This window comes from Salmo salar, chromosome ssa01, assembly GCF_905237065.1.
Source record: "Salmo salar chromosome ssa01, Ssal_v3.1, whole genome shotgun sequence".
NCBI lineage: Eukaryota > Metazoa > Chordata > Actinopteri > Salmoniformes > Salmonidae > Salmo > Salmo salar.
Genome location: NC_059442.1, coordinates 62083130 through 62110093, shown reverse-complemented (window position 1 = coordinate 62110093; position 26964 = coordinate 62083130).

Below are 26964 nucleotides of genomic sequence, written 5' to 3'. Positions count from 1 at the left end.
GAATGGATTTGAATAATTATAAAAAAAATGTATTTTACCTTTATTTAACTAGGCAAGTCAGATAAGAACAAACTCTTATTTTCAATGACGGCCTATGAACAGTGGGTTAACTGTCACGTTCAGGGGCAGAACGACAGATTTTTACCTTGTCAGCTCGGGGATTTGAACCTGCAACCTTTTGGTTACTAGTCCAACGCTCTAACCACTAGGCTACCTGCCTCCCAAATTAACTGGTATGCCTTTTTAAAAGTTCATTTGTGGAATTTATTTCCTTCTTAATACATTTGAGCCAATCTGTTGTGTTGTGACAAGGTAGGGTTGGTACACAGAAGATATTCCTATTTGCTAAAATACCAAGTCCATATTTTGGCAAGACCAGCTCAAATAACCAAAATGAAACGACAGTCCATCACTTTAAGTGCAGTCGCAAAAACAATCAAGCGCTATGATGAAACTAGATCTCATGAGGACCGCCACGGGAAAGGAATACCCAGAGTTACCTCTGCTACAGAGGATAACTTCATTAGAGTTAACTGCAACTCAGATTGCGGCACAAATAAATGCAACAGACACATCTCTTATCCAGAGCGACTTACAAATTGGTGCATTCACCTTATGATATCCAGTGGAACTGCCACTTTACAATAGTACATCTATATCTTTTTTGGGGGAGAGGGTAGGGGGGAGGGTTAGAAGGATTACTTTATCCTATCCTAGGTATTCCTTAAAGAGGTGGGGTTTCAGGTGTCTCCGGAAGGTGGTGATTGACTCCGCTGTCCTGGCGTCGTGAGGGAGCTTGTTCCACCATTGGGGTGCCAGAGCAGCGAACAGTTTTGACTGGGCTGAGCGGGAACTGTGCTTCCTCAGAGGTAGGGGGGCCAGCAGGCCAGAGGTGGATGAACGCAGTGCCCTTGTTTGGGTGTAGGGCCTGATCAGAGCCTGAAGGTATGGAGGTGCCGTTCCCTTCACAGCTCCGTAGGCAATCACCATGGTCTTGTAGCGGATGCGAGCTTCAACTGGAAGCCAGTGGAGAGAGAGCGGAGGAGCGGGGTGACATGAGAGAACTTGGGAAGGTTGAACACCAGACGGGCTGCGGCGTTCTGGATGAGTTGTAGGGGTTTAATGGCACAGGCAGGGAGCCCAGCCAACAGCGAGTTGCAGTAATCTAGACGGGAGATGACAAGTGCCTGGATTAGGACCTGCGCCGCTTCCTGTGTGAGGCAGGGTCGTACTCTGCGAATGTTGTAGAGCATGAACCTACAGGATCGGGTCACCGCCTTGATGTTAGTGGAGAACGACAGGGTGTTGTCCAGGATCACGCCAAGGTTCTTAGCACTCTGGGAGGAGGACACAAGGGAGTTGTCAACCGTGATGGCGAGATCATGGAACGGGCAGTCCTTCCCCGGGAGGAAGAGCAGCTCCGTCTTGCCGAGGTTCAGCTTGAGCTGGTGATCCGTCATCCACACTGATATGTCTGACAGACATGCAGAGATGCGATTCGCCGCCTGGTTATCAGAAGGGGGAAAGGAGAAGAATAATTGTGTGTCGTCTGCATAGCAATGATAGGAGAGACCATGTGAGGATATGACAGAGCCAAGTGACTTGGTGTATAGCGAGAATAGGAGAGGGCCTAGAACAGAGCCCTGGGGGACACCAGTGGTGAGAGCGCATGGTGCGGAGACAGATTCTCGCCACGCCACCTGGTAGGAGCGACCTGTCAGGTAGGACGCAATCCAAGCGTGGGCCGCGCCGGAGATGCCCAACACGGAGAGGGTGGAGAGGAGGATCTGATGGTTCACAGTATCAAAGGCAGCAGATAGGTCTAGAAGGATGAGAGCAGAGGAGAGAGAGTTAGCTTTAGCAGTGCGGAGAGCCTCCGTGACACAGAGAAGAGCAGTCTCAGTTGAATGCCCAGTCTTGAAACCTGACTGATTAGGATCAAGAAGGTCATTCTGAGAGAGATAGCAGGAGAGCTGGCCAAGGACGGCACGTTCAAGAGTTTTGGAGAGAAAAGAAAGAAAGGATACTGGTCTGTAGTTGTTGACATCGGAGGGATCGAGTGTAGGTTTTTTCAGAAGGGGTGCAACTATCGCTCTCTTGAAGACGGAAGGGACGTAGCCAGCGGTCAAGGATGAGTTGATGAGCGAGGTGAGGTAGGGGAGAAGGTCTCCGGAAATGGTCTGGAGAAGAGAGGAGGGGATAGGGTCAAGTGGGCAGGTTGTTGGGCGGCCGGCCGTCACAAGACGCGAGATTTCATCTGGAGAGAGAGGGGAGAAAGAGGTCAAAGCACAGGGTAGGGCAGTGTGAGCAGGACCAGCGGTGTCGTTTGACTTAGCAAACGAGGATCGGATATCGTCAACCTTCTTTTCAAAATGGTTGACGAAGTCATCCGCAGAGAGGGAGGAGGGGGGGAGGGGAGGAGGATTCAGGAGGGAGGAGAAGGTAGCAAAGAGCTTCCTAGGGTTAGAGGCAGATGCTTGGAATTTAGAGTGGTAGAAAGTGGCTTTAGCAGCAGAGACAGAAGAGGAGAATGTAGAGAGGAGGGAGTGAAAGGATGCCAGGTCCGCAGGGAGGCGAGTTTTCCTCCATTTCCGCTCAGCTGCCCGGAGCCCTGTTCTGTGAGCTCGTAGTGAGTCGTCGAGCCACGGAGCAGGAGGGGAGGACCGAGCCGGCCTGGAGGATAGGGGACAGAGAAAATCAAAGGATGCAGAAAGGGAAGAGAGGAGGGTTGAGGAGGCAGAATCAGGAGATAGGTTGGAGAAGGTTTGAGCAGGTTTGAGCAGAGGGAAGAGATGATAGGATGGAAGAGGAGAGAGTAGCGGGAGAGAGAGAGTGAAGGTTGGGACGGCGCAATACCATCCGAGTAGGGGCAGAGTGAGAAGTGTTGGATGAGAGCAAGTGGGAAAAGGATACAAGGTAGTGGTCGGAGATTTGGAGGGAAGTTGCAATGAGATTAGTGGAAGAACAGCATCTAGTAAAGATGAGGTCAAGCGTATTGCCTGCCTTGTGAGTAGGGGGGGGAAGGTGAGAGGGTGAGGTCAAAAGAGGAGAGGAGAGGAGTGGAAAGAAGGAGGCAGAGAGGAATGAGTCAAAGGTAGACGTGGGGAGGTTAAAGTCACCCAGAACTGTGAGAGGTGAGCCATCCTCAGGAAAGGAACTTATCAAGGCGTCAAGCTCATTGATGAACTCTCCAAGGGAACCTGGAGGGCGATAAATAATAAGGATGTTAATTAACCTCTTACATCTAGACGTTCCGCTAGCGGAACACCTGCTCCATTATCCAATGATGGGCGTGGCGCGAAATACAAACTCCTCTAAAATACAAAAACTTCCATTTTTCAAACATATGACTATTTCACAGCATTTTAAAGATAAGACTCTCCTTTATCTAACCACACTGTCTGATTTCAAAAAGGCTTTACAACGAAAGCTAAACATTAGATTATGTCAGCAGAGTACCAAGCCAGAAATAATCAGACACCCATTTTTCAAGCTAGCATATAATGTCACAAAAACCTAGAAGACAGCTAAATGCAACACTAACCTTTGATGATCTTCATCAGATGACAACCCTAGGACATTATGTTATACAATACATGCATGTTTTGTTCAATCAAGTTCATATTTATATCAAAAACCAGCTTTTTACATTAGCATGTGACGTTCAGAACTAGCATACCCCCGCAAACTTCCGGGGAATTCGCTAACATTTTACTAAATTACTCACGATAAACGTTCACAAAAAGCATAACAATTATTTAAAGAATTATAGATACAGACCTCCTCTATGCACTCGATATGTCCGATTTTAAAATAGCTTTTTGGTGAAAGCACATTTTGCAATATTCTAAGTACATAGCCCAGGCATCACGGGCTAGCTATTTAGACACCCGGCAAGTTTAGCACTCACCAATATCAGCTTTACTATTATAAAAGTTTCATTACCTTTTGTTGTCTTCGTCAGAATGCACTCCCAGGACTGCTACTTCAATAACAAATGTTGGTTTGGTCCAAAATAATCCATCGTTATATCCGAATAGCGGCGTTTTGTTCGTGCGTCCCAGACACTATCTGAAATGGTAAATCAGGGTCGCGCGTGGCGCAATTCGTGACAAAAAAAATCGAAATATTCCATTACCGTACTTGAAGCATGTCAACCGCTGTTTAAAATCCATTTTTATGCCATTTTTCTCGTAAAAAGCGATAATATTCCGACCGGGAATCTCCTTTTAGCTAAACAGAGGAAAGAAAACAAAGCATTCGGTCGACGCGGGCACGCGCCTGAGTCTCACAGTACTGTAACCAGCCACTACCCAAACACGCTACTTTGTTTCAGCCAGAGCCTGCAAAGCCACGATTCAGCTTTTTACCGCCTTCTGAGACCCTATGGCAGCCGTAGGAAGTGTCACGGGACAGCTAAGATCCTCACTCTTCAATAAACAGAGACAAGAAGAACGACACCTTGTCAGACAGGCCACTTCCTGCCTGAAACCTTGTCAGGTTTTTGCCTGCCAAATGAGTTCTGTTATACTCACAGACACCATTCAAACAGTTTTAGAAACTTTAGGGTGTTTTCTATCCATATGTAATAAGTATATGCATATTCTAGTTACTGGGTAGGAGTGGTAACCAGATTAAATCGGGCAGGTTTTTTATCCAGCCGTGAAAATACTGCCCCCTAGCCATAACAGGTTAAGCTTGAAAGGGCTGGTAACTGTGACAGCATGGAATTCAAATGAGGAGATAGACAGATGGGTCAGGGGAGAAAGAGAGAATGTCCACTTGGGAGAGATGAGGATTCCAGTGCTCGATGCTCTAGGGGTATGCGAGAACACGTGGGCAGACGAAGAGAGAGCAGTAGGAGTAGCAGTGTTATCTGTGGTAATCCATGTTTCCGTCAGCGCCAGGAAGTCTAGGGACTGGAGGGTAGCATAGGCTGAGATGAACTCAGCCTTGTTGGCTGCAGACCGGCAGTTCCAGAGGCTGCCGGAGACCTGGAACTCCACGTGGGTCGTGCGCGCTGGGACCACCAGGTTAGAGTGGCAGCGGCCACGCGGTGTGAAGCGTTTGTATGGCCTGTGCAGAGGGGAGAGAACAGGGATAGACAGACACATAGTTGACAAGCTACAGAAGTGTTGTTTCTTGTATTATTGTCTCTTGTGTCTTTAGAGAACTGTTTCACTTTGATATCCTTTTTCTTCTGTATTTTTCTTTTCTTCTTTATCTTGGCCAGGTCGCACTTGTAAATTAGAACTTGTTCTCAACTAGCCTATCTGGTTAACCTCTTGACGGTCGCCTAGGATAGGGGCCGCTACAGTGATTTTTGAAAAAAAATTGTGCCCATTTTAAACGGCCTCCTACTCAAACTCAGAAGCTAGGATATGCATATAATTAAAACTTGTCGATAGAAAACACCCTAAAGTTTCTGAAACTGTTTGAATGGTGTCTGTGAGTATAACAGAACTCATATGGCAGTCAAAACCCCAAGACCGATCGTAACAGGATGTGGAATTCTGAATTGCGGACTCAACTTCATCACTTTGCCTATAAATCACACCGTGAGCAATGGTTCATTGAGCACTTCCTATTGCTTCCACTAGATGTCCCCAGTCTTTACAAAGTGGTTTGAGTCTCCTACTGTGAAAACTGACCGAATGAGAGGCTGTGGAAAGTGGTCACATGAGGAGGGCCATCACCATTATGACGCCGGCGCCCCTGGCTACCCTCCCCTTTTGAAACATTTAGAAAGACAATGCAATCGTCCCCCTTGAATCTTATTGGAGCTCTGGTTGAAAAAGGCCCTAAAGATTTATGTTATACAACGTTTGACATGTTTGAACGAACCTAAATAAATAAAAAAATGCATTTTATTGAAAGAGGAGTCCCGCGGCCGACAGAGCTTTTGGAGCAGCCTTCAGAACGCGCTAACAAGAACAAGCTATTGGGACGTAAAGGATTAACTTTTTCGAACGAAAATACATTTGTTGTGGACCTGGGATTCCTGGAAGTGCTTTCTGATGAAGATAATCAAAGGTAAGGGATTATTGACAATAGTATACAAGACTAGATTTGATATGCGATTGTTCCAAGATGGCGCTGACCTGTAACGGTAGCCCATTTTTCTGAGTATCGCATCCCCTTTTATCGCAAAGTGTGATTACCCAGTAAAGTTATTTTTAAATCTGGCATTGCAGGTGCCCTCAAGAGATGCTAATCTATAAATCTTAGAATGACAATATTACATTTTAAAAATGTTTTCGAATAGTAATTTAGTAAATTGTAGCGCTGTTTCACCGGGCGCATTTGAGGGAAAATAGTTAGTCAACGTTATGCGCCGATGTAAAATGCTGTTTTTATATATAAATATGAACTTTATCGAACAAAAGAATGCATGTATTGTGTAACATGATGTCCTAGGTGTGTCATCTGATGAAGATTGTCAAAGGTTAGTGCTGCATTTAGCTGTTTTTTGGTTATTTGTGATGCATGTGGTTGGTCGGAAAATGGCTATGTGGCTACTTTTACGATATACTCCTCTAACATAATCTAATGTTTTGCTTTTGCTGTAAAGCCTTTTTGAAATCGGACAACATGGTTCGATTCAGGAGAGGTGTATCTATAAAACGATATAACATAGTCCTAGCCCGACCAGGGGTTAAATAAAGGTGAAACAAAAAGATTATTGTAGTTGGAAACAGCTGATTTTTTTATGGAATATCTTCATAGGCGTACAGAGGCCCATTATCAGCAACCATCCCTCCAGTGTTCCAATGGCACGTTGTGTTACCTAATCCAAGTTTATCATTTTAAAAGGCTAATTGATCATTAGAAAACTTTTGCATTTATGTTAGCACAGCTGAAAACTGTTGTGCTAATTAAAGAATAAAAAAAAATGACTTTCTTTAGACTAGTTGTGTATCTGGAGCATCAGCATTTGTGGGTTCAATTACAGGCTCAGTCTTCGGACGCTCTTGGAGGAACTCGGGTAAGCTCAGATCCTCTTGGGGACGAAGACGCCGGAGACTTCCCGAGTTCATAAGATGCAAGGTGGGATCCTTGAGTGTGTGTTTGGGACTACAATCAGACCTCTTCTCACACCTATGTTCCCGTAACCGACCATCGATCCGGATGGTTAAAGCGATTGAGTCAAGATCCGTCGTAATTCCCGGGCTGCAAGCTCGTCCTTTACTTCTTCCAATAATCCGTGCAGAACCATGTTGAACAGCGCTTCTGAGTTCCAGGCACCCTTGGCTGCTAGCGTGCGGAAATCCACCACATAGTCTGCCACACTGAGGGAGTCCTGACGAAGCTGGAGTAATTTCCGGGCAGCCTCTCTCCCGGACACCGGTGCCTCAAACTTTTCTCACCTCCGCCACAAATACCTCCAGACTGAGGCAGATGGAGGATTGTTGCTCCCACACCGCCGTGGCCCAGGCGAGTGCCCTCCCAGACATTAGCATAATAATGTACGCTATCTTCGAGTGGTCTGAGGGGAACGAAAAAGGCTGCAGCTCAAAAACGAAGGAGCACTGGGAGAGAAAGGCCCGGCAGGTTCTGGAATCTCCATCCATGCCCTCCGGGGGAGATAAGCGGGGTTCCCTGGAAACCGGGGTGACGGCGCTGCTACCAGCCGGGTTACTGAGGGACTGGGAGGTTACCGTCATGGAAGGTTGCCAAGTAGGCAATCCACGGAAATGCTCCTGCAAAGCGTCCAATGCTAGGTTGTGACGTTCAGCCACGTCCTGGAACCCTCCAATCAGACCTCGAAGCAACTCCTCGTGTCTACAAATGAGGGCTTCTTGGGAGGAGATGGAATTGCGTAGCTGGTTCAAGTCTGCTGGGTCTGTCAGGGCCAGTTCGTACTAACAGGTTTCAGATAACCCAAGTGCAGACTGTGTTGAAGTAACAATGTGTATTGCAACAACAGGGGCAGGCAAACGACAGGTCAAGGCAGGCAGGGGTCGATAATCCAGAGTAGAGGGCCAAGTTACAGGATAGCAGGCAGGCCCAGGGTCAGGTCAGGCAGACATTGGTAAACTAGAGTAGGGGCAAAGGCACAGGAAGGCATGCAGGCTCAGTCAGGACAGGCAAGGGTCAAAACCAGGAGGATGAGAAAAAGAGAGACTGGGGAAAAGCAGGGGCTGAGAAAACCGCTGGTTGACTTGAACAAACAAGACAAACTTGCACAGACAGACAGAAAACACAGGTATAAATACCCAGGGGATAAGTGGGGAAGATGGGCAACACCTGGAGTGGAGTGGAGACAAGCACAAGGACAGGTGAAGTAGATCAGGGTGTGACAGACCCCACATTTTTGAACGGTAGTGAATATATATTTTTTATATATGTTACTTTATTATTTTATTAACTTCACTAGGGTAGGGGGCAGCATTCGGAATGTTGGATGAAAAGCGTGCCCAAATTAAACTGCCTGCTACTCAGGCCCAGAAGCTAGGGTATGCATATAATTGGTAGATTTGGATAGAAAACACTCTAAAGTTTCCAAAACTGTTAACCTGTTGGGGCTAGGGGGCAGTATTTTCACGGCCGGATAAAAAACGTACCCGATTTAAACTGGTTACTACTCTTGCCCAGAAAGGAGAATATGCATACATAGATTTGGATAGAAAACACTCTAAAGTTTCTAAAACGGTTTGAATGGTGTCTGTGAGTATAACAGAACTCCTATGGCAGGCCAAAACCTGAGAAGATTCCATGCAGGGAGTGCCCTGTCTGACGATTTGTTGTCCTTCTGTTGCATCTCTCTCGAAATTACAGCATCTGTGTTGTTACATGACACTTTCTAAGGCTTCCATTGGCTCTCTAAAGCCTTTAGAAAGCGGAATGACGCGTCTCCTGTCTCTGGGCAAAGTACAGCAGCAGAGTTTGTAAGTGGTCTGCCTGGGGACAGTGACACTGGAGATGCGCATTTACGAGACTTCTCCATTTTTTTCTTTCAGTCTTTGAATGAATACAACGTTGTCCGGTTGGAATATTATCGCTATTTTACGAGAAAAATAGCATAAAAATTGATTTTAAACAGCGTTTGACATGCTTCTAAGTACGGTAATGGAATATTTTGACATTTTTTGTCACGAAATGCGCTCGCGCATTACCCTTCGGATAGTGACCTGAACGCACGAACAAAACGGAGGTATTTGGATATAACTATGGATTATTTGGAACCAAAACAACATTTGTTGTTGAAGTAGAAGTCCTGGGAATGCATTCTGACGAAGAACAGCAAAGGTAATCACATTTTTCAAATAGTAATTCTGAGTTTAGGTTGTCCCAAACTTGGTGGGTGTCAAATTAGCTAGCCGTGATGGCTGACCTATGTACTCAGAATATTGCAAAATGTGCTTTCGCCGAAAAGCTAATTTAAAATCGGACATAACGATTGCATAAAGGAGTTCTGTATCTATAATTCTTTTTTTTTTTTTAATTTTCTTTTTTTATTGTTAATTCGGCAGTAAAATTATTACTACTGTTGGACGTTACGTGATGTTATGTTTTGTCTTTCAACATCGCCCCTGGCTCCGGGTTTTAAACTAACGCCACACCATTTTAGACATAAATGATGAGCTTTTTGAACAAAACTACGTTCGTTATGGACCTGTGATACCTGGAAGTGACATCTGATGAAGAGAATCAAAGGTAATGGATTATTTACATAGTATTTTCGATTTTAGATCTCCCCAACATGACGTCTAGTCTGTATCGCAACGCGTATTTTTCTGGGCACAGTGCTCAGATTATTGCAAAGTGTGATTTCCCAGTAAGGTTATTTTTAAATCTGGCAAGTTGATTGCGTTCAAAAGATGTAAATCTATAATTCTTTAAATGACAATATAATATTTTACCAATGTTTTCTAATTTTAATTATTTAATTTGTGACGCTGACTTGACTGCCGGTTATTGGAGGGAAACGATTTCCTCAACATCAATGCCATAGTAAAACGCTGTTTTTGGATATAAATATCAACTTGATAGAACTAAAAATGCATGCATTGTCTAACATAATGTCCTAGGAGTGTCATCTGATGGAGATTGTAAAAGGTTAGTGTATCATTTTAGCTGGTTTTATGGTTTTGGTGACCCTGTCTTTGACTTGACAAAACATTACACACAACTCTTGTAAATGTACTGTCCTAACATACTCTAAATTTATGCTTTCGCCGTAAAACCTTTTTGAAATCGTAAAACGTGGTTAGATTAAGGAGATGTTTATCTTTCAAATGGTGTAACATAGTTGTATTTTTGAAAAATTTGAATTTTGACATTTATTTGGATTCAAATTTGCCGCTCTTGAAATGCACCTGCTGTTGATGGAGTGCACCACGGGTGGCACGCTAGCGTCCCACCTAGCCCCAAGAGGTTAAAATAATTGTTATGTATTTTGTCAACCTTTATCATGAGTAATTTAGTAAATTCACTGGAAGTTTTGGGTGGGAATGCTAGTTCTGAACATCACATGCTAATGTAAAAAGCTGTTTTTTGATATAAATATGAACTTTATTGAACAAAACAAGTATGTATTGTATAACATAATGTCCTAGGAGCGTCATCTGATGAAGATCATCAAAGGTTAGTGCTGCATTTAGCTGTGTTTTGGGTTTTTGTGACATATATGCTTGCTTTGAAAATGGCTGTGTGATTATTTTTGGCTGTGTACTCTCGTAACATAATCTAATATTTTGCTTTCGCTGTAAAGCCTTTTTTAAATCGGACAATGTGGTTGGATTAACGAGAGTCTTATCTTTCAAATGGTGTAAAATAGTCGTATGGTTGAAAAATTGAAATTATTGCATTTTTGAGGTATTTGTATTTCTCGCCTCGTTCTTCCATTGGATATTTGGCGAGGCGTTCCGCAAAAAAAAATTCAATATTTTGGAAATTATTTCATAATCAAATAACCAAAAGTGATAAATTGTAATCTGAATAAAGGGGAAAATGCCATTCTTGAACACTGGGTGAGCCATTCTTACTAAATAGCTGGAGAACCTGTTTGGATTTAAGTATAGCTTTCGTATGACTTAAGCCTTTAACCTGTTATGGATAGGGGGCAGTATTTTCACAGCCGGATAAAAAACGTACCCGATTTAATCTGATTATTACTCCTGCTCAGAAACTAGAATATGCATATAATTATTAACTTTGGATAGAAAACACTCCAAAGTTTCTAAAACTGTTTGAATGGTGTCTGTGAGTATAACAGAACTCATTTGGCAGGCCAAAACCTGAGAAGATTCTGTACAGGAAGTACCCTGTCTGACCATTTCTTGGCCTTCTTTGCCATCTCTATCCATTACAGAGGATCTCTGCTGTTACGTGACACTTCCTATGGCTCACATGGTCTCTCAGAAGGCGGCAAAAAGCTGAATCGTGGCTTTGCAGGCTCTGGTTGAAACAAAGTAGCGCGTTTGGGTAGTGGCTGGTTACAGTACTGTGAGACTCAGGCGCGTGCCCGCGTCGACCGAATGCTTTGTTTTCTTTCCTCTGTTTACCTAAACGCAGATTCCCGGTCGGAATATTATCGCTTTTTTACGAGAAAAATGGCATAAAAATTGATTTTAAACAGCGGTTGACATTGCTTCGAAGTACGGTAATGGAATATTTAGAAATCTTTTGTCACGAATTGCGCCATGCTCGTAACCCTTATTTACACTTCGGATAGTGTCTAGAATGCATGAACAAAACGCCGCTATTTGGATATAATGATGGATTATTTTGGACCAAACCAACATTTGTTATTGAAGTAGCAGTCCTGGGAGTGCATTCTGACGAAGACAACAAAGGTAATCAAACTTTTGTAATAGTAAATCGGAGTTTGGTCAGGGCTAAACTTAGTCGGTGTCTAAATAGCTAGCCGTGATGGCTGGGCTATCTACTGAGAATATTGCAAAATGTGCTTTCACCGAAAAGCGGACATATCGAGTGCATAGAGGAGTTCTGTGTCTATAATTCTTAAAATAATTGTTATGTTTTTTGTGAACGTTTATCGTGAGTAATTTAGTAAATTCACCGGATGTTTGCGGGGGGTATGCTAGTTCTGAACGTCACATGCTAATGTAAAAAGCTGTTTTTTGATATAAATATGAACTTGATTGAACAAAACATGCATGTATTGTATAACATAATGTCCTAGGGTTGTCATCTGATGAAGATCATCAAAGGTTAGTGCTGCATTTAGCTGTGGTTTGGGTTTATGTGACATTATATGCTAGCTTGAAAAATGGGTGTCTGATTATTTCTGGCTGGGTACTCTGCTGACATAATCTAATGTTTTGCTTTCGCTGTAAAGCCTTTTTGAAATCTGACAATGTGGTTAGAGAAAGGAGAGTCTTGTCTTTAAAATGGTATAAAATACTCATATGTTTAAAAAATTGAAGTTTTTGCATTTTTGAGGTATTTGTACTTCGCGCCACTCTATACCATTGGATATTGATGAGGCGTTCCACTAGCGGAACGTCTGTCTTAACACTCAAAGGAGTGAAGACGATAGGTTTCAAACTTTGCGTCCCTCAGTCTTCTCCTCTTGGCCTTTTGGCACTGAGTAATATGGTGTCTCTTGACCAACAAAGCCAAAGTTTGGCTTCTCCTCTTGGCCTTTCGACCCCAATTTCCCCACAAGATGAAGCCAACCCTCTCCGCCCGCTTGGCAAAATAACTTGCCAAACTCGTCAAGAATTTCCCCATCTTTGACCCCTGTTCCAGGTCAGTCAAACGATACTGAGACATTCCAAGTTGACATAGAGGACACATTGGATGGCTACCCGAACGCAACCTGTTCTGACAGTGTTTACCTGTTGAAGCGAACGTCGAATAGACACGTGATGAGGTTAATTCGTCTACAACAGCAACATGTGCTAAATGACTACTCTAAACTTGCCAAACTTTGAAATTAGAATTCAGTGGTTCTGCGACTCGCAAACACGATAGCTCACTGACTAACCCTGTCAAACAAGCTCGGAACGAACACCCGCAAGCTTACTATCATAGGCTTTGTTCTGCTTATTGTGGCCTACTCACTGAAACAGGAATGGAAGAGCTGTTACCATTCAAACAAATGTTTATGTCGAACATGTATCCCATCCTTCATTACCTTCTTGGGCCCTGCATCCCACATTGGCTTGCCTATCTTACAATTCAGAAAGCTTGCAAGCACAGCTTTTGAGGCATCAAAAGTTCGCAAAGCTAAGAGTGTTGACCACTCGGTTTTGAAGTTTGACAAGGAGCACTCACTCCAGTTAGAGGGTGCAGTATCAGGTATTGGAGCGTTGAGAGATGACGCACAACAACGGTTTCTACCACAAAAACACGATTCCAATAATCTTCGCGGTCGAAATAACTGTAAAGTACATCAGCATCAAAATGACTACCACTACAAACTACATGTTCGCTACGTTCCTGCACCCAATCCACAAAAAGTGTCAGAGCACAAGGGTGACAAAGGGTTAAAGGACGATCAATATGTAGACCAATGTTCTCCAGAAGTTCCACTACATGAAGAAAAATTTGAGAAAAGGTTAAAAGATAAGTCACAATGACTGACAACACGGGGAATTAACGGACACCAGGTCCGCATGAATTAAAACCCATAGCAAGGACGTTAAAATTCTAATTTCTCCCGCTCTCACTCGAGACCCTGTCCAGGGCCCGCTTGAGCAAGAAACAAGCCAACGGGCTTCGACTATGGACTCTGATACAAAGGTTGCGAAGAAAAAGTTTGAAAGCTTCGTTAAAGCCAAGCCCACTCAAAATCCGGAAAGTTGATCTGCTTTCACCTTGAACAGAAATTGCACATCACATCGATGCAAACGACCACTCCACTTTGTGGGGAATATGTCCACTAAACATTAATCTAAACGACCATACCTGGAAACAGTCCTGGAGGACTGCTTAACTTGTCATGAGCTAATTGATTTGTGCGCGATAATATCGTACATCTCTCAAACATTGTCCGATAATCTCAAAAGGGCTTTGAAACCAACTAAACGTTGGTTCAAATTGGAACGATGCGATACTACACTTCGAGGGGTCACTCAGACTAACTCACCTCTCACATTGAGAGTCATGCTGAAACTACACTTCCAGGATGTATCACTCGTTCACCCTGTGTACATTACCAGCCTTGAATCTGTACCCCTGCTACTTGGAGCAGACTTGATGGATCGGTTACTCCCAATGATGGATTGGAAAACCAACCAGGTATGGTCACAGGCCACAGTGCCTTCTCCACTGACCACACTGTTTTCCCCTAACGCTAGCTGCAACGCGGTCATTCATGAGGGGTATCTGTCGAAAGCACCCCTTGGGAAAAAAAACTTTTAGAAACCTCTTGGTGCAGAATCCGATCCAAGGAGATATTACAATATCTCAACACATTCCATCAGCAAACCTGATTGACCATTGTTCTCATGATTTCGAGCCAGCTGTCTCTGTGAATGAGCAACTTCCCTCCACCAATAGATGAACTTCTCTTGCCCTTCGGACACTTCCGCAAGCACTGCGACCGTCTCAGCTAGAAAAACATTGTTGCGCAGAGTGTACTCTGCTTCCCATGATACACCTTCCGCTTTGTGGGGGACTGTCACCCCTTATAATGAAACTAATGGCATCAGTCCAGCAACTGACCCGATGACACCCACTGGTGAAACACTGTGATATCACAGACAGATATCCTCGTCTCAGTTCGCAGGTACTGAAGAGGTTGCCACACGCGGACACGGTGGTGACTGACAGGCCTCGACAGCCACTGAGTGTTTTGAAGCACAAACACCAGGAGATTTGGTTGAAAGGTTACAGCCATTCTCATAACAACGCGGCCGCTGACAACTCTTTCATAGGGTCCAACCTTTTCGATTGTGCCTCGGATACCAACACCACCCACTGGTGGGGGGGTCCTGAGTCACAAAGGGGGGGAATAGTAGCCCAGACACATGATGACCCTCATCGAGGCCGGTGGGGGGGTCGAACCTACGTGCAACACCGTACGAGGCCGCCAGAGCATAAAACACATCTAGTTGTAAACTCCCCTATGAGAACAGTGAGGAGCAGACAGGCCCCTAGATGATAATAATCTTAGAACACATCTAAGATATTACTGAGGTGTACCACACTCGTCATAGAAGTCCAGTGGACTTCCACTTCAAACAAATGGAAAACTAGTCATGCCTTGCCATGTGTAGGTTCAACTACAATACAACTAGTAAAATGCTCTAAGCATGTGTTCCGGTAGGATAATATTTCAGAATAAATCGGTAGGATGACTGGTCCCCTTGAGTACCAGTACCAATGCCAGCAACAGTCAGACCAGCTACAATCAGTAAGAACGTGAGAGACCTAACCAAAGAAATTACTCTTGACAACAGCGACATAGTAATTAGGAGTCACTCAGAGTGCAACATGGGGAAGGGAATCTCCAGAGCACTCTTCCAATGGTTAACCAACTGGCCACTAATAAATAGAACCCTCCATTCAGGAAGAAAGTTATTAGAAGTAATGAACCATGATCACACCACATACGACTGGTCCAGTGCTTATAGAGTACTTCCGCCAGAGGATAACATGGATAACATAGTTATGAAATAGACTTCTTCATACCTATCGCTACATACCTATCGCCACTACAATTTTATTTATTTTTATTTCACCTTTATTTTACCAGGTAGGCTAGTTGAGAACAAGTTCTCATTTACAACTGCGACCTGGCCAAGATAAAGCAAAGCAGTTCGACACATACAACAACACAGAGTTACACATGGAATAAACAAACATACAGTCAATAACACAGTAGAAAAAGTCTATAAATGTGGTAAGATAAGGCAATAAATAGGCCATGGTGGCAAAGTAATTACAATATACCAATTAAACACTGGAGTGATAGATGTGCAGAAGATGAATGTGCAAGTAGAGATACTGGGGTGCAAAGCAGCAAGATAAATAAATAAATACAGTATGGGGATGAGGTAGTTGGATGGGCTATTTACAGATGGGCTATGTACAGGTGCAGTGATCTGTGAGCTGCTCTGACAGCTGGTGCTTAAAGCTAGTGAGGGAGATATGAGTCTCCAACTTCAGTGATTTTTGCAGTTCGTTCCAGTCATTGGCAGCAGAGAACTGGAAGGAAAGGCGGCCAAAGGAGGAATTGGCTTTGGGGGTGACCAGTGAGATATACCTGCTGGATCGCGTGCTACTGGTGGGTGCTGCTATGGTGACCAGTGAGCTGAGATAAGGCAGGGCTTTACTTAGCAAATACCTGTAGATGACCTGGAGCCAGTGGGATTGACGACGAGTTAGAAGCGAGGGCCAGCCAACGAGAACATACAGGTCGCAGTGGTGGGTAGTTTAACATCTGCCTAAGTTACTGCCCAGATCTTCCAGTCTAGACAACCAGACGACGGGTTCCGGAACGGCGATCCCAAATCCAGGACATCCCCTGCCCATCCTTGTGGACCTTTGCAGCTTCCAGGAAACCTACCAAGGTCAATCACTAGAGAGGGACCGCAAGGGCGATCACCAACTGGACATCCACTGCCCATCCTTGTGGTGGACTGCTCTGCTTTCAGAGAGCCTTCCAAGTTCAACCACCAGAGGGGACTGCAACGATGCTCTACAAACAGGACATCACGTGGTCATTATTTTTATGTTGATTTGTAACTTGCAGGATAATCACAAGATCCAAACCACCGGGGGGACTGTCATGACGTGGCCCTTTCTGGATATAGATCGTGGCACCCCCTCTCTCTCTCTCTCTCTCTCTCTCCTACACCCAGGTTCTGTTATCTCAGGTCGAAAATTCCTGGCGGAGACTCTCTCTCTCCCTGGCCGTGCAGAAAGAGAGACACATAGAGAGAAGAAAGGATTTCACATGACAAACTCCTAAATCCCCAAAATAGGAATTTGATACAAAATGTCCACTTGTGAGAAGGTGGGAACGGTCCGTGGACACTTAAGGGACGGGTATGAAGAGTGTGTTTCATTTGGTGGCCTCAGAGAGGACAGGAAACATACATAATTACTACATACAGTGAGGGAAAAAGTATTTGATCCCCTGCTGATTTTATACGTTTGCCCACTGACAAAGAAATGATCAGTCTATAATTTTAATGGTAGGTTTATTTGAACAGTGAGAGACAGAATAACAACAACAAAAAATCCAGAAAAACGCATGTCAAAAATGTTATAAATTGTTTGCATTTTAATGAGGGAAATAAGTATTTGACCCCCTCTCAATCAGAAAGATTTCTGGCTCCCAGGTGTCTTTTATACAGGTAATGAGCTGAGATTAGGAGCACATTCTTAAAGGGAGTGCACCTAATCTCAATTTGTTACCTGTAAAAAAGACACCTGTCCACAGAAGCAATCAATCAATCAGATTCCAAACTCTCCACCATGGCCAAGACCAAAGAGCTCTCCAAGGATGTCAGAGACAAGATTGTAGACCTACACAAGGCTGGAATGGGCTACAAGACCATCGCCAAGCAGCTTGGTGAGAAGGTGACAACAGTTGGTGCGTTAATTCGCAAATGGAAGAAACACAAAAGAACTGTCAATCTCGCTCGGCCTGGGGCTCCATGCAAAATCTCACCTCATGGAGTTGCAATGATCATGAGAATGGTGAGGAATCAGCCCAGAACTACACGGGAGGATCTTGTCAATGATTTCAAGGCAGCTGGGACCATAGTCACCAAGAAAACAATTGGTAACACTACGCCGTGAATGACTGAAGTCCTGCAGCGCCCGGAAGGTCCCCCTGCTCAAGAAAGCACATATACATGCCCGTCTGAAGTTTGCCAATGAACATCTGAATGATTCAGAGAACAACTGGGTGAGAGTGTTGTGGCCAGATGAGACCAAAATGGAGCTCTTTGGCATCAACTCAACTCGCCGTGTTTGGAGGAGGAGGAGGAATGCTGCCTATGACCCCAAGAACACCATCCCCACCGTCAAACATGGAGGTGGAAACATTATGCTTTGGGGTGTTTTTCTGCTAAGGGGAAAGGACAACTTCACCACATCAAAGGGACAATGGACGGGGCCATGTACCGTCAAATCTTGGGTGAGAACCTCCTTCCCTCAGCCAGGGCATTGAAAATGGGTCATGGATGGGTATTCCAGCATGACAATGACCCAAAACACACGGCCAAGGCAACAAAGGAGTGGCTCAAGAAGAAGCACATTAAGGTCCTGGAGTGGCCTAGCCAGTCTCCAGACCTTAATCCCATAGAAAATCTGTGGAGGGAGCTGAAGGTTCGAGTTGCCAAACGTCAGCCTCGAAACCTTAATGACTTGGAGAAGATCTGCAAAAAGGAGTGGGACAAAATCCCTCCTGAGATGTGTGCAAACCTGGTGTCCAACTACAAGAAACGTCTGACCTCTGTGATTGCCAACAAGGGTTTTGCCACCAAGTAGTAAGTCATGTTTTGCAGAGGGGTCAAATACTTATTTCCCTCATTAAAATGCAAATCAATTTATAACATTTTTGACATGCGTTTTTCTGGATTTTTTTGTTGTTATTCTGTCTCTCACTGTTCAAATAAGCCTACCATTAAAATTATAGACTGATAATTTCTTTGTCAGTGGGAAAATGTACAAAATCATCAGGGGATCAAATACTTTTTTCCCTCACTGTATCCAATTACTTCGTACCCCATGCACATCGACTCGGTTCTCTGCATTGTGTGGTAGGGCCTTTAAATAAGCATTTCACTGTTCGTCTACACCTGTTGTTTACAAAGCATGTGACAAACAAAATATGATTTTATTTCTCAGGATCACTTTTTTAAGTGAATTGAATCACTTTTTGCAAATCAAATTAAGTATATTTCAAATGTTTGTGTACTGCTCCTTTAAATGGCAGCCGTTTTTACAACATAAATATGAAAAATATATTTACTGAAAAATTCTGAAAACTAAATGATTGTAAATCAACTTCTTAGTAATAATGTGGATTGTGAGTGTGTCAAAAACTGCCACGCTATTGGATTTTTCACATTCAACAGTTTCCCGTGTTAATCAAGAATGGTCCACCACCCAAAGGATATCCAGCCAACTTGACACCTCTGTGGGAAGCATTGGAGTCATATTATATTTGTTAAAATAAATGAAATTTTAATAGCCTTTGTTTTTATTGATCTACAGTATATGATAGATTAAATACTTTGTTTACTTTCTAGCAAAATAATAGACATATCAATAAATCCCCAAAACATGTCACTACAACTCTACTGATCACTACTGGGACAACCATTTTGCTTGTCTTAAGTACTTTGAACAATGCATAAACAAAGTTTAGCTGTATAAAGGACTTTCTTTATTTTTTGCATTAATAAACATTTTAATATTAACAAAAACATGTATGATGTGTAACTATTTGTCTGTGTTGTTGGTCATGTTTGCTAAGGCAAGGGCTGCAAATGCCAATGCAAAGTAAGCATTTCATTGTTACTCTACACGTGTTGCTTACGAAGCATGTGACAAATAAAATATGATTTGATTTTGAACTCCAGAACTACTCATTGTGCATTTAAGCCTGAAGATAATAATCTCTCTTGAAATCGGTCAAAGTGCAGAACACACCACACAGACTACACTGGATAAAAGTCATGGCGAAATCAACAGAGACTTGTTACCAGTTTTACTGTAAACTCCATTTATCCATTATCCATTGTGTTTTAACAGCACAATTGGGGAAAGAAAGTGGTGCAAATATAGATCCCTGTGGAGCACCTGTGTATGTGATCCTGTCCCTGCAGGTCAGAGGTTAGGTTGACTAAAGTGGGCATCAGAGAGATGGAAGGTAGCTTCATGAAGGACCCCTGAAGCAATGTGACTGACAGGGCACAGTCAAAGCACGATATCTCAATGATGTGTCTGTAAAGGCAGATATTTACACACAGGCTTAGTTAATGATGTCCTCTCATAGTTTTCACTTATAGCAATTAAGGCAGATGTTTGTGCTAAAGATTGCCCTCATATGCATGCGTCACAACCCCCCTCCTACACACAGAAGGCGAAAGCATCAGGAGATACAAACATGAACCAAAGCACACATATTGTACACACAGTCATTGTGTGTGTGTGTGTGTGTGTGTGTGTGTGTGTGTGTGTGTTGAATGTATCCAGTGCACACAATTGCTCTACGTTCGCTCTGTCACATTATCATGTCTGTAAATATTGTATAGTTCTTTGTGTGTGTGTGTGTGTGTGTGTGTGTGTACTGGATACATTCAACAGCCCCACACACACACACACACACACACACACACACACACACACACACACACACACACACACACACACACACATTAACACACACACACATTAACACATACACACACACCACAGAGCGTTGGTGAATGGTCCATAGTGGCAGTTATTGGATCAGGAGGTCAGACTGTTTGGAAAATATGAGAAGGGAAATCATGAGAAGGGAGTGCCCATCTGAATACAAGATTGTACAGCATGTTTACAGCATCACTTCAGTGAGAGAGCACAAAGTAGGAAAGTTGTTTCGATACCAAATAATAGTATATGATTGCCCTGCATGTGAGAGACAGAGAGGGAGAAAGAGAGGAAAAGAGATGGTGATAAATGATAGAAAAAGAAAGATGAGAGGGATACAGAGAGATGATAAATAGAGTTAAGAGACAGACAGAGGGAGAGGTATAGGTGATAGAGATAGAGAGGTAAAGAGAGAGAAGCAGTAGGTAGCTGAACTCCCCATGCTAGAGGTCATCTCCTCATATGACAGCTGAGGCAGGCCTGGCAGATAATTCACCCACATGACAGGCACCAGCAAGACTACCAGCAGCTCTGAGCACTGAGGCCACCATCCATACACATGTCACACAAACACACACATTGTGTGTACGACAGAAACAAATGTCCAAGCACACAGGTAGAGACGCATATGCAAACAGACACACGTGAACACACGCGTGAACAGACACACATACACACACATGCACCCACAAACATACACACATTAGCATGTCAGGGAGCATGTTTCATATGAGTGGCAGGACACTGTGCCTATCCCTAGCCCTGGCTATCAATGCTTCTAATGGATAGCTGTGATAATGCTGATGAGGACACCAGAGCTCTGATGTCCAGCCATATATTATTACAATCAATCGACACATGATCTATACTCTTAAGTGTACAATACAGTACCAGTCAAAAGTATGGACACACCTACTCATTCAAGGGTTTTCTGTATTTTTACTATTTTCTACATTGTATAATAAAAGTGAAGACATCAAAACTATGAAAGAGCACATATGGAATCATGTATTAACCAGAAAAGTGTTAAGCAAATCAAAATATATGTTATATTTGAGATTCTTCAAAGTAGCCACTGTTTGCCTTGATAACAGCTTTGCACACGCTTGGCATTCTCTCAACCAGCTTCACCTGGAATGCTTTTCCAACAGTCTTGAAGGAGTTCCCACATATGCTGAGCACTTGTTAGATGCTTTTCCTTCACTCTGTGTTCCAGCTCATCCCAAACCATCACAATTGGGTTGAGGTCGGGTGATTGTGGAGGCCAGGTCATCTGATGCAGCACTCCATCACTCTCCTTATTGGTTAAATAGCCCTTACACAGCCTGGAGGTGAGCTTTGGGCCATTGTCCTGTTGAAAAACAAATGATAGTCTCACTAAGCGCAAACCAGAAGGGATGGCGTATTGCTTCAGAATGCTGTGGTAGCCATGCTGGTTAAGTGTACCTTGAATTCTAAATAAATCACTGACAGTGTCACCAGCAAAGGACCCCCACCCCATCACACCTCCTCCTCCTCCTCAATTAGTATTTGGTAGCATTGCCTTTAAATTGTTTAACTTGTGTCAAACGTTTCGGGTAGCCTTCCACAAGCTTCCCGCAATAATTTGGGTGAATTTTGGCCCATTTCTCTTGACAGAGCTGGTGTAACTGAGTCAGGTTTGTAGGCCTCCTGGCTCGCATACACTTTTTCAGTTCTATAGGGTTGAGGTCAGGGTTTTGTGATGGCCACTCCAATACCTTGACTTTGTTGTCCTTAAGCCATTTTGCCAAAACTTTGGAAGTATGCTTGGGGTCATTGTCCATTTGGAAGACCCATTTGCGACCAAGCTTTAACTTCCTGACTGATGTCTTGAGATGTTGCTTCAATATATCCACATAATTTTCCTACCTCATGATGCCATCTATTTTGTGAAGTGCACCAGTCCCTCCTGCAGCAAAGCACTGTCACACCATGATGCTGCCAACCCCGTGCTTCATGGTTGGGATGGTGTTCTTTGGCCTGCAAGCCCACCCCAATTTCATTACTTGGCTCATCGCGCTCTAGCATTTCCTTGTGGCGGGCCGGGTTCCTGCAGGCTGACTTCGGTCATCAGTTGAATGGTGTTTCCTTTGACACATTGCAGCTGGCTTCTAGGTTATGTGGACGGGTGTCATTTTTAAGAGGACGCATGACTTGACCTTTGCCTCTCCCGAGTCCATTGGGGAGTTGCTGTAATGAGCCAAGATCGCAATTGGATGTCATGAAATTGGGAAGAAAAAAGGGGGTAAAATACAAAGGAAATAAAAAAGAAAGTCCATGACAGGCTTAAAGTATGAGTTAAAAGCTTTTAGTGTACGTTTTTTTCTTAATTTACATGTCTGATTAGTAATATATTTTTTTATGAATACCGCATAACTGAATTGGCATGAATAATGTCGCATGAATAATGTGGTTCTTTTGACCTAACAGAATGTCCTCTATATCAATGTGGTATTCAGCAGCTTATCCCTGTCCAGTTTGGCACAGTCCAACACAGCTCGGCACAGCCTGTAATAGTGGACCACCAGCACAGGCACCAGTCCAGGCATTACTGTAAATGGCCAGTTAACATTTGGTATGGATTAATCAACTGCTGTTTGGAGATCGTTTCCAGCGCATTTGGAGAGAGTTTTGAACGAGGCTGGACTGAGGCTCGGCCAGCTGTCTGTTCTGGTATTGTAGGCATTGTGTCCGTAAATCAGTTAGCATCTTTCTAGGAGAGCAAGAGTAGATGGAGACAGAGGTGAAGAGGGATAGAGAAAATGTATAAGATAGAGAGCATTGCCTCCCTTCCCTGTACAGTGACCTGCCCTGCCTCCTCTATCCTTTACCTCTGAACGCACGCACACACACACGCATGCAGACGCACGCACGCACACACACACACACTCACACACGCTCTCATACATGCAGAACCCGGCGCTCATGCACTTTAATCTGAACTGATTGCATGTCCACTTACATAAATTATAGACTGCCAGGGATGCATACATTATTTACTCAGCAGAATTAAAAAGACATGCCGGGTCAGCTGGCTGCCTGCCGTCACAATATCAGACACAGTGCCAGAGATTTAGCTCAGCGGAAACAGGCCCGACCCAAACACAGCATCTACATTAACAATACTGTATCATGCACTCCATTATTCTCTGCCTCAGTACACACCAGTCACACCCAGACGTTTGCTGTTTCTTTCTCCCTACTGCCTAAACCCGGCATCATCTGTACATTAACAATTATGTAAAATACTTTCTCACTTTTTCTTTCCCTGTCTCTCTTCCCAGCTCTCTCTCTTCCCCAGCTCTCTCTCTCTCTCTCTCTCTCCCCAGCTCTCTCTCTCTCTCTCTCTCTCTCTCTCTCTCTCTCTCTCTCTCTCTCTCTCTCTCTCTCTCTCTCTCTCTCTCTCTCTCTCTCTCTCTCTCTCTCTCTCTCTCTCTCTCTCTCTCTCTCTCTCTCTCTCTCTCTCTCTCTCTCTCTCTCTCTCTCTCTCTCTCTCTCTCTCTCTCTCTCTCTCTCTCTCTCTCTCTCTCTCTCTCTCTCTCTCTCTCTCTCTCTCTCTCTCTCTCTCTCTCTCTCTCTCTCTCTCTCTCTCTCTCTCTCTCTCTCTCTCTCTCTCTCTCTCTCTCTCTCTCTCTCTCTCTCTCTCTCTCTCTCTCTCTCTCTCTCTCTCTCTCTCTCGAAGGAGACAGACCAGATCAAATGGTGACCTAGAAGTAGTCAAGGATGGTGTTGTGTAGCCATTAGCACCCCATCCCACACTGGTTCCCCTCCTCATGCGTCCTGCAGGAGCCCTCCAGTTTAGTCCCAGCAGAACTCTCTCTATTTTTTATTAGACGAGATGGGAATTGATGGCAGGCCAGAAACAGTGGGGATATACTGCAACAATATTTTGACAAGCCAGAGAGTAGAATGAGCAGGGAGATAGGAAAGGAGAGAGAAGAGAGGAGAGGAGAGAGATAAACTGAGGGAGGATAGGAAGAGAGAGAGAGAGAAGAGAGGGGTGAGAGAAGAATATGAAGAGAAGGGAGCAAACAAGGGGAGGTTAACTAAAAATAGGAAATGGAGATATTGGGTGAGGGAGAAAATTTGGGAGCAAACGAGAAATATAATTTATGTGACTTTTTTGTCACTTTGGCACGGGCACATTCAGGATACACAGCAATCTACTTAATTTCTCTACATGTCATCAATAAAGAGCCAATCACTATGCGAAGTGTCACAGCAGGCGACTCCATAGCTAAACATCCCTGAATCACCAGAACTTTTAGTCACCGAAGACGGCCGAAATGGTGCCAAGAAGAGTGAAAGGACCTGAGTGAAAAAAGAAAGTCTGCTCCTTCAGCGAGTCTCAATCTCAGCTCACCCGGTCGACTTAACTCCTAAATATAGAGCGTGCACGCTATTCATGTAGTGTTATTTCAACACTAATGCCCACAATCTGGGATTTGGAGGAGAGAGAGCCATATAGCCGCCCGCCGCTGTCTCCTGAATATGTATATTCTGTGTGAGAGAAAGAGCGTCAAGCGAGACACAGAGGATTTGATGTTCAATAAAAGAGAAAGCCTTTGACATGGAATATGAGCAGGGCTAGGCCTCAATATAGAAGAACCAGGAGGGGAATTAGAAAGACGGAAGATTCTCTCAGATGTACCACTGTGGAGAGAGTTATGATAGGGGGAAAATACATTTGTGTGAGTGTGTGTGTGTGTGAGTGAGGAAATGTGTGTCTGTGCGTACGCGCGTGCATGTCCGTGTAAGAGAAATATGAGTGACCAACATAGAGACTTTACAGGAGAGCCTATGGATATTCTAGACTTGTGATATACAGTATCATAAGACTATAAGCCATCTCCCTGTTTCTCTATAGGCCCACACTACATTCTGACTTTGTAAAGCAAAGTTTTAATGCATGTGAATTCAGACCTCCACCACTCCTATGGCTTCAGTCAGTGCAGCCAACTCCCCTATGGAGTCTACATTATACATAACAACCATTGAGGTCTCCGGCAGTCTTAATCAGGCCCTTAACATTAATTAAGGCTGCAGGTCAATCTCATTACCAATGCCATTACCAGCGAAGCTAACGTAAGTATGTATTTGTCTAATTGCTTTGCATTAAGAATGTATTTACTTTAAGGACCACTAAGTGATAGAAGGGGGTCCTTAAAGATCCAAGATGGCCCCAGTGGGGCCCCAGTCTGAAAGAAAGAGAAAAACACTGAGTTGAGTTATAACAGATTCGCAAATAGCCCTTATGAAAAAACCACATGCATTTCACGTGCCAAGTTAATGTGAAAACATGTAAAAGCAACATGTGATACCATGAGACTACACGTGACAACATTATACTGTAAAAAAGTTTTTCCAAATGTGGAAAAACAAATTCGATGTTCACATGTAAACATTTTTCACATGTGAAACTGCAATTCATTAAAACATGTCATTCTCCTCACCTGAAAAAGGTGATGTTAACATATGAACTCTAAAGTTAATACCTGTGAACATATGTGACCCATTCGAGGAACCTAGGTGTATGTTGCACTTCATTACTTCACAGGAGAGTCATTTGAACATAAAAAATATGTATATATCAAAATGTGTTTTTTGGCCGAATGTTTTCTGGAACATGTGGACTTTCATGTGCCTTTTTTAACAAATGTGTATGCCATCTGTAAATATAAATACAATTGTTAAGTTACGAGCCTAGTTGGTTTAGCCATGGAAAAATACAGGAACCTTCCCACTAGCCATGATTGGTTGAGATAATGAAGGGCTGGACATGCCGAGAGATGAGTTCGGATTGGTCTGACATGTAGCCTGCTTCTGTCTATAACAGAGCTGTTCAGCATATGTATAAAATCCTTTTTTGAAAGATATCATGAAAAACCACAAAAGTGTTGCCACTGCTCTCAACATTGCTGCCCTGAATTTAATAGGAGCTATCGACAAAGTTCAGAGGGAAAAAGTTGTGATGGACTACTTTCTGGAGGACGATTGTGCCATGGTGACTCTCTTTGACTGAAAATTAATCAGACGATGAGGATATCAATGCGTAAGGTAAAAACATTTTAATTGAAACAGACATTGTAGAGTCTTCTGATGTCAGTGATGGGAAAGAAACAGCTTTCAACAGCATTGTTGTTACAGAAGAAGTTGACCAAGTTTTGAAATCAGCGGAATGCCTGGTGGAAGCAGTGTATGATTGCAAATGCGGTGGGAGTCGAAAACACCTGTCTCCGGACTACATCTTCAAACTAAGATTAACCATAGCATCCATGACAGAAAGGGAGAATCGTTCATCCACATATACAAGATTCTAGCAACATTTTCAGATATTATACGTTTCTAATTTTGTCAGAAAGTCATTTTCATTGCAAGTTTAAGCATAGTGATAGTTAGCTAGCTAACGTTAGCTGGCTGGCTCGCTAGCTAACATTACGTGTATGGTCTGTGTAGTAATACTATTCATATCAAAAATCCATTAGCATTGCTAGTTATAGCGTAATGTTAGCTACCTAGCTAACATTGAACCTAGTTATTTAGCTTTATGAGTTGGGATTATGGTTCATTGTTTAGCTAGCTAGCTACATGTCTACACAAAAGGCTCCACTTTGTAAGTAAGCATTTCACTGTACCGCTTACACCTTCTGTATC